Here is a 7,721-nt window from a genome sequence, read left to right as displayed (position 1 = left end):
TAGAAGAACAGGCCACGTGCTGTGGCGGCTACTCAAATCTCCGAAAGGATTAATTCCATCTGAACTGAGTCCGAAGCTTATATTACGTATCTCATTCCCAAATTCTCCAAAATCATTATCAATATTTTTCAATTGAAGTGAATCGGCCACATATCACATTTTTCCATCATTTTTACGATCTTCAGCATGCCAACGTAATAATTTTGCATATTTGGCATTCGCAAATAATCTCTTTAATCTTGGTATGAAGAGAATGATGATGATGAAGAGAATGATGATGATGAAGAGGATGTTGATGATGAAGAGAATGATGATGATGAAGAGGATGTTGATGAGAAGGCTGATGAAGAAGATGAAGGTGATGATGAAGATGAAGGTGATAATGAAGTGGAAGGTGATGATGAAGGGGAAGGTGGTGATGAAAAGGATGTTGATGATGAAGAGGATGTTGACGATGAAAAGGATTTCAATGAGAAGGCTGATGATGAAGAGGTGGTGAGAAAACGTGAACCGAGGGTTCAACATCAGAAGTTCACAAAAAAAAAAAATTAGTAAGACAGTCGATATACATAAAGGTAACTGATTTAACTTAATGTTGTTTTTTCCTAGCCTTTTAAATTACGTACTACAATTAGTTTTTCATGATTGTTAATGAACATGATGTTGAAAAAGACAAGCCTGATGAAAATGTAAATGTTGATGACGACGTCAATGAAAAAGAAGATGTAATGATTGAAGAAGTGAATGAACCAGAAACAACCAGAAACAGATGCAGAGTTTGTTCCATATGTTGATATCCAAATGGTGTTGAACGAAGAGGAAGAAGAAAATGTTGATGAAGAAAAAGATTATGTGGTTCGAGAAGTAAAAGATGGAGAGTTTAAAAAAGTTAATGAAGCTATAAAAAAATGCAGAGTTTGAAAATGATGTTGATGAAGAAATGGTGATGGAAGAAGACAAAAAAGAGCATCTTGATGAAGATGTTAATAAATAAGTTAATAAAAAGGAAGATCCATTGATTAAACATATTGAGGTAGAGCTTGCAAAATTTCATAATGAAACCCAGTCCTCCAACAAGAAGAAGGAAGTCTGAAAGAATCATATTAAGGAAGCTTTCAAAAACTGTTTTCGTCAAAAATGGTAAAGGTATGAGTGAGAACAATCCTATCATATTGTAATTTGTGATGAATATTATTGATGCTATTATAACTGTGTTCGTTAATGTATATTTGTGATGCTACTTTTTATTGAAGTTAATGAATATTTGTGATGCTACTTTTGTATGAAATTTTGTTAAGGTAATATAACTGTCTTTGGTTATGGTAATTTGCAAATGCAACTGTACTTAGGGTTATGATTGCCACTGTAGGTGGTTATAAGGTCAACATTGATATTCTTATTGGTTATTGGGTCTGATTTGCCATGTATACTACCTCATGGGTTTTTTCCTTAATTGGAGTGAGCGTTGAGTTGTTATTACTTCACCATACATATGTTGGTTTCTGAATTAGACATATATATAATAGACTACGTTTGGTTTTCTGTTGGTTGCCATAGTGTGCAGCAGGTAACTAGTAAAGATTTTGGTTAAGTTGTCTCGGTTGGTTTAAGTTACAAGGAGGTTGTGGTTGCCTATTGTTATTATATAGTATAACTTTCTTTAATTACATAATAACGGTTTATATGTTATAGGTTATATATAGTGTGTTTATATGATGTTTATAAAGTTTTTATGTTGTTAATATAGTGTTATATGATGTTTACAATCGTGTTGTGTAATCGCGTCAATCATGGTGTGTTAAAACAGACAAATGGCCGTGTTTCATTTTTATGTCCAGTTCTGCTCCAGGTCTGCACTATATGTCTACAATCGTGTTGTGTAATCGTGTGAATCATGGTGTGTTATATAGTCAAATAGTTGTGCTATAGAATCAAACATGTGTCGTGATATTATTAAAGTTCATGTAAACCCATATTTATACAAACCTGCATAACAAACGACAAACGACAACATATAAAGAAAAAGAAAGAATGAATTACCTCTGATTTTAATGTCTCCATTGTTAACTCTTGTAACATGAATTTTGTAACTAAAAGCTTAATCCTTGCACTTTACGTACGAAGCAAAACAAGCAGAACAAGAACAAAACAAGCAGAACTAAAAAAATGTGTGTATTTTTCTGTATAGATTTTTTGTATTATATATAAGTTTAATAATAATATTATTTACGGTATATAAAATTTTATATTATTATAATTATATTATATAGGTTATACTTATCAAAATTCATTCCCAAATTAAATTATTTCCTAATTCAAACTCTTCTCCTCTAACTAACTTCCTATTAATTTGGTCCGTTAGTGTTAATCTGCAATTAGACGTGTTAGGTTATTAGGACTCTTTGTTTATTTAGACGTGTTCTGTTAACTTATGTCAACATAACTGTAAGGTTTAGGTTGATTAAATGGAGCTCGTTAACTTATATAACTCGTTAACTTATTTAAGCTTATTTAGACGTGTTCCAGTTAAAAAACGTTTGTTGCAAACTAATTAAATGTGTTTTTTGTAACTTATTAGATGTGTTCGTCATTTAGACGTGTTCCTAACAAAATTTATTAGACGTTTTTCCAATTAGACGTGTTGTTCCTGGTAAAAGTTATTAGACGTGTTGTTAATTAGACGTGTACCTTGAAATACTTGTTAGACGTGTTGTCAACTATAGATGTTCCTGGGAAAAGTTATTAGGCGTGGTTACCAATTAGAGGTGTTATACTTATTTAGACGTGTTGCGGGTTTCTAATTAGACGTGTTGCTACTAATATTTAGACGTGTTCCGTGTTTTTTTAAAAACCTTAATTAGACGTGTTCCGTTTGATAAATTAGACGTGTTATGTAGTGAACACGTTTAAATGAAGGGCTCTAAATGAGCCGGAATGTAGTAGTGAATAACATATATAAATATAAATAATCAACTTCTTATTAACAAACTATTACCTGACGCATCTCAACAGCTGCGAATAACCTAGCAATAGAGGCTTCCTGCTCGTCCACCCTCTTAACCAAGGTGGTAATGGTGGCATCTCGTGCGTCCAACATGTTAACTAAGGTGGTAATGGTGGCATCATGCGCGTCCAACCGGTCTTGTAAGGATGCAACATATGCCTCACTTTGATTGATGTGGACACGGTTCTCTGGTCGTTGAACACGATATAGTGCAAGAGGGGTGTGACGAAGATTATACGAGCTAGATGGCTCGTGATGGGATGATGTGGAGGCATGATCCATTTGACTGTGTTGAGCCTTTCTCGTATTTTGAATCTGAAATGTATAGAACACAACATCAAGGTCGTCAAAGAAATGACATCTTCATCGTATTGAATTGCCAGTATTGAATGGCCGGTGATGATCACTATCAATCTCGTCATATACAAAACGCGAAATGCACGTGCGTCAAGCGATAACCGAGACAAATTGGCCATTACCGGGATTCCCTGGTCCGCGACCCATTTTCCTCGATCAACGCATATCGCAAGACGGGCGTTGTTCGAGGACAACGGGTTGCGACCCGAAAACTCACCGTCATGGCCCGGATACTCGATACGCATGCATTGTACATGAGGAAAGGGCAAATTTGCAAAAGGATACAGTGGGGTAAAAAAAATTAAATCAATTTTGATAACGATGCCTTATTTAACTTCTAAAAAATTATTTACTGTATATAAAAAATAAGAGTAAAATGACATAAACGAGCAAAGGATATTTTGGGTTTCAGTACAGTTTACATATTATAGAAAAAACTAATAAAAAGCAGAAAAAGATCCATAGAGCACAAAATAACATACGAGAAAGAGAGTAGGTAATATGCTCCGGCTTGTGTAAGTGTGGTGTTAGTTTTGCTGGTGGCTTAGTGTTAGCTGTTGGAAACTAAACTTGATTATGGGCTATTTGTTTTGGATTTGGGCTTGCAAGTATACAAATATTTTGGATCAAGATTATAGCCCATTATCTAGAAACTTCTTGTAATATGTAGTAGTGAAAGTGTGTAGAATGTGTGTAGAATAATCTTGTAAAATATCTAGGTCTAGAAATACTAGGAAATATCTAGATAGTAATAGATGATGGAGTGATCTAGACTACTCCATTGAGTAGTATAAATAGAGGGCTTCACCCCTCATTTGTAATCAAGCAACAAAGCAATTCAATAAGCAAATTCAATAAGCAATAAACAAAGCCTTCAAGATCAATCAAACTTCTAAATTATCAATCATCTCTTCCATAAATAATATACACATAACCTCCTATTTCTAACAAATTGGTATCAAGAGCTTGGTTCGACAAGATGATGGCCAACAATGTCATCACATTTCCTCGCCTCACAAAGGATAATTATGATCGATGGAGCATCCAAATGAAGACCTTCCTAGGTGGACAAGACTTATGGGAGATTGTGGAGGAAGGCTATGAGGAACCTGCAGAAAAAGGTCCTCTCGGCAAGGAGAAAAAATTAATGAAGACGAACGATCAAAAGGCTCTTTCCATCATCCAACAAAGTGTAGATGATGGAGCTTTTGAGAAAATTGCAAGTGCAACCACCGCCAAGAAAGCATGGGAGATCTTGGAGAATTCTCACAAGGGAGTTGAAAAGGTGAAAAAGGTTCGACTACAAACACTACGAGGTGAGTTCGAATCCTTAAATAAGAAAGACTCAGAATCAATTTCCGATTATTTTACAAGAGTCTTGGCGATTGTCAATCAATTAAAGAGGAATGGTGAAACTCTAAGTGATGTAAGAGTCATTGAGAAGATTCTTAGATCGTTAGATTCAAAATTCGACTATATAGTCGTAGCCATCGAAGAATCTAAAGATCTAGAATCAATGACTATCGATGAACTCATGGGTTCACTACAAGCCCATGAAGAGAGGTTCAATAAGAATAATAAGGAGCCATTGGAGCAAGCTTTACAAGCAAAACTGTCTTTCAAGGAAGAGAGCAGTGAAAAGACTCATCAAACGAGTCAACGAGGTCGTGGTCAAGTATGTGGCCGAGGACGAGGACAAGGATATATCAAACGTGGAGGTTATAGTTCTTACAGAAATGAAGAAAGAAGTCAAAATTTTCACCCGACAAGAGGTCGCGGGAGAGGCTACACAAGTAGAAGGCCAAGGTATGCCAATTCTCAAACCAAATGCTATAATTGTCATAAATTTGGCCACTATGCTTCGGAATGCGAGAAGTCAAACAATTACGTGCAAGAAAGAGCAAATTTAGTGCAAGAAGATACCGAAGCCGTGAAAAACACTTTGTTACTAGCATGCAAAGGTGAAGATAACGGAGAATCAAATTTATGGTATCTCGACATGGGTGCAAGCAACCATATGTGCGGTGACAAAAACATGTTTGTGGAGTTAGACGAGGTAATTAGTGGAAATATCACCTTCGGAGATTCCTCTAAAGTCCCGGTTAAAGGCAAAGGTAAGATTCTCATCCGCTTGAAAAATGGAAGGCATCAATTTATCTCTAACGTGTATTATGTGCCTAATATGAAGACGAATATACTGAGTATTGGACAACTCTTAGAGAAAGGCTATGATATTCACATGATAAATCGTACTCTTTCTTTAAGAGACCAAAAAGGAGGTTTGATTGCTAAGGTGCCAATGTCAACGAATAGGATGTTCATGCTAAATATTCAACATGACATTCCAAGATGTTTAAAAGCATGTTTCAAAGATAATTCTTGGCTTTGGCACATGAGATACGGGCACTTAAATTTTGGAGGGTTAAAATTATTATCAAGTAAAGGAATGGTGAAGGGTTTGCCTCCAATTAATCATCCGGATCAAATATGTGAGGGATGCCTTCTAGGAAAGCACTTCCGAAACAGTTTTCCAACAGAAGCTTCTAGTAGAGCGAAGAAACCTCTAGAACTTATTCACACGGATGTGTGTGGACCCATCAGCCCACCGTCTTTTGGTAAAAATAGATATTTTATTCTATTCATTGATGATTTTAGTCGAAAGACATGGGTCTATTTTCTAAAAGAGAAGTCGGAAGCTTTTGGAATGTTCAAGAAGTTTAAAGCATTTGTGGAGAATCAAAGTGGTCTCACCATAAAGGCGTTGAGATCCGATCGTGGAGGAGAGCTCACATCTAAGGAATTCAAGAAATTTTGCGACAACAATGGCTTACGACGTCCTCTAACTCTTCCGTATTCACCTCAACAAAATGGTGTTGCGGAAAGAAAAAATAGGACCATTCTTGATATGGCCCGGAGTATGTTAAAGAGCAAAAGGATGCCTAAGGAGTTTTGGGCTGAGGCAGTGGACTGTGCGATCTATCTATCAAATCGCTCGCCGACTAGAAGTGTCAAGAACAAAACGCCCATTGAAGCTTGGAGTGGAAGGAAGCCCGGCATCTCACACCTTCGAGTGTTCGGAAGTGTGGCATATGCTCATGTGCCAGATCAGAAGAGGACGAAGCTCGATGATAAAAGCGAGAAACTCATATTCGTGGGTTATGACTCAAGTTCGAAGGGTTACAAGCTATACAATCCCAAGAATGGTAAAGTAATCTCAAGTCGAGACGTGGTGTTCGATGAAGAAGCAACATGGGATTGGAATGTTCCCGAAGAGGAGAACTACGACTTTCTCCCTTATCCATTCGAGAGTACTGCAAAGAACGAAGAATATCTAGAAGTTCAAGAACCTTCTGGTACACCATCTCCGCACTCTCCACATACTCCAACCACTACACCTAATGAAGTGACACCAACATCAGGAGGAGAATCAAGTAGGCTACAACATCGCACAAGGAGCATTGAGGAGTTGTACGAGGTAACACAGCCTATGGAGGATCTATCATTGTTCTGCCTTCTTGCCGATTGTGAGCCAATAAGCTATGAAGACGCAACAAAAAGCCAAAAGTGGAAATGTGCTATGGACGAAGAGATTCAAGCAATCGAGAAGAATAATACGTGGGATCTTGCCACACTACCAAAGGGACATAAGGCTATTGGTGTAAAATGGGTGTATAAGGCCAAGAAGAATTCCAAAGGTGAAGTTGAAAGATATAAGGCAAGGTTGGTGGCGAAGGGATATAGTCAACGAGCAGGCATAGACTATGACGAGGTATTTGCTCCCGTCGCTCGTCTAGAAACTATAAGATTGATAATCTCACTTGCGGCTCAACATAATTGGAAGATTTATCAAATGGATGTCAAATCTGCGTTCCTTAATGGCCACTTAGAAGAAGAAGTCTATATAGAACAACCTTTGGGATACATCGTGAAAGGCCAAGAGAATAAGGTGCTAAAATTGAAAAAGGCCTTATACGGGTTGAAGCAAGCGCCTCGGGCATGGAATAGCAGGATAGACAAGTATTTCCAGCATAATGACTTTACGAAATGCCCCCATGAGCATGCCCTCTACACCAAAGTTAGCAATGATGGAGATGTTATGATTGTGTGTCTATATGTGGATGACTTGATATTCACCGGTAGTAATCCTAAAATGTTTGAGGAGTTCAAGAAAGCAATGGTTCGGGAGTTCGAGATGACCGACATTGGACTTATGGCTTACTATCTTGGGATCGAGGTAAAACAAAAGAAAGAAGGAATATTCATATCCCAAGAAGGTTATGCGAATGAGGTGCTCAAGAAGTTTAAGATGAATGACTGCAAGTCAATGAATACACCGGTGGATTGCAATCTCAAATTGTCA

Source organism: Rutidosis leptorrhynchoides, chromosome 2 (genome assembly GCF_046630445.1).
Source record: "Rutidosis leptorrhynchoides isolate AG116_Rl617_1_P2 chromosome 2, CSIRO_AGI_Rlap_v1, whole genome shotgun sequence".
NCBI lineage: Eukaryota > Viridiplantae > Streptophyta > Magnoliopsida > Asterales > Asteraceae > Rutidosis > Rutidosis leptorrhynchoides.
The sequence above is the reverse complement of the archived record's forward strand: the minus strand, read 5'-3'. Positions refer to the sequence as shown.